A 1,886-nucleotide genomic window follows, 5' to 3' on the forward strand; every position below is an offset into this window, starting at 1 on the left:
AAAAATCAATTATACCATTGTTGTTGTTTAAGATTCATTCAATATTCACTTAAAGAAATAGGATCCAGGCAACATTCTCGGCATTCAACAACAGCAGTGTAGAAAACTAAACAATCGTCCTTGTTCTTGTGGAGGTCTTATTCTGGTTGGAAAGGAGATAAAGGCACAAATATATAGAATATCATGTGTTGAGAAATGCTATGAAGAAATAGAAAGCAGGACTAGGGAGAATTGGACAAGGTAGAGGGCACACTTAAACAGAAAGTTGGCTCCGTAAACCTGGACTCACTCTAGGCTATGCCCTTATAGAAAAATCTTTTCTAAGTCGGCTCTTTAGGTGACAAGCAAGAGGAAGCAAGTTCTGCTCTTTCCCAGTCTTCTAAGAGAAAGTCTCCAAGTTGTGGGGTTGTACTCTTTCCTATGCCAGATTATCTCATCTTTGCCAGGAGTAAGAATGTCACCCATGAAGAGTTTTTTTGGGCAAGAGTCCATTGACTGACGTCTCTGCTCTCCATTCCCTGAGCTTTTAATGGCAAAGTCTCCTTGCTCCTGGGGAAAACACCCTTGATGGGCACATGTTGATTTATGAATATTTAAAAAGACAGAGAACTTGGTTTACCTAGAATAGTATTGACTGTGCCAGAATTTTAGGAAATTCCCTTCCTAAAATCCCAGCATCAACATATTTGCAAAGGCTGTTTAGCTGAAACAGGTAACCCTCCTAGAGATGCTTGTTTTTGGTGCAAAAAAAAGAAATGTGCAAAAAAGACTTGTTGCAAAAAATAATCTCATGATGGAACTTGAAGCATGGAGAGGAGCTGTTTGAGGCCAAAGTGGGATTGGAAGAAGATGTCTCATTCACCTGAGTAGGCACCTGTCCACCTTCTCCACTTTATTCATTCATTCACCCATTCACTCACTAATTCATTTATTGATTCATTCACTCATCCATCAACTTTATTGGTACCTACTATGTGCCAGGCCAAGTTCTGACCGCTGGGGCACAGAGATTTAACAACAAAAGCAAAAACAACAACAAAAAAACGTAATTCTTATTTTGAAGGAACTTGCATAGTTGGAATGCCACTTCTTATTCTGTGCCCCTAAGGTCAAAGCTGCTGTTAAGAGAGAGGTCACAATACCCAGAACAAACATAGGTCCTCTGCAGGGTCTTAGAACTGCTGAACCACAAGAGTCTCCTGGGTCGGCCTTCAGCCCCCATGCAGTTCTTTGCCTAAACAAAATACTCAAACACAGGGCAGTTCCCATCTGAATTATTATTATTATTATTAATAATATTTTACTGTTGTTTCTGTTTGCTTATTTATTTATTTACTTTTTAATTGAGAAAGGGTCTCTCTCTGTCGCCAAGCCTGGAGTGCTATGGCGCAATCCCAGCTCACTGCAACCTCAACCTCCCGGGCTCAATGAATCCATCCGCCTCAGCCTCTTGAGTATCTGAGACTACAAACATGAGCCACCACGCCCAGCTGCATTTTTTGTAGAGATGGGGTCTTGCCATATTGCCCAAGCTGGTCTCAAACTCTTGAGCTCAAGCAATCCATCCTCCTTGGCCTCCCAAAATTCTGAGATTACAGGTATGAGCCACCGCATCTGGCCCCCATCTGAATTCTTAAACTGCAGCTGAAGGAATGAAAACTAGATGGAAAGAACTTTTTGATCCAGAATCTGAGCCTTAAAAAGCAGCTGTGTATTCATCAGTTTAACTATTTCAAAAATGCTTATCCCAAAAATATGAAGAGAAAAATAATTCAGGATGTAAATGTATACATACAAAACGATCCATATATAAATATATATACACACACACACACACACACACACACACACATATGCACATATGTGTACAGAAAATACTGGAAGGA

The sequence above is a fragment of the Cebus imitator genome, unplaced genomic scaffold, assembly GCF_001604975.1.
Source record: "Cebus imitator isolate Cc_AM_T3 unplaced genomic scaffold, Cebus_imitator-1.0 Scaffold24, whole genome shotgun sequence".
Classification (NCBI taxonomy): Eukaryota; Metazoa; Chordata; class Mammalia; order Primates; family Cebidae; genus Cebus; species Cebus imitator.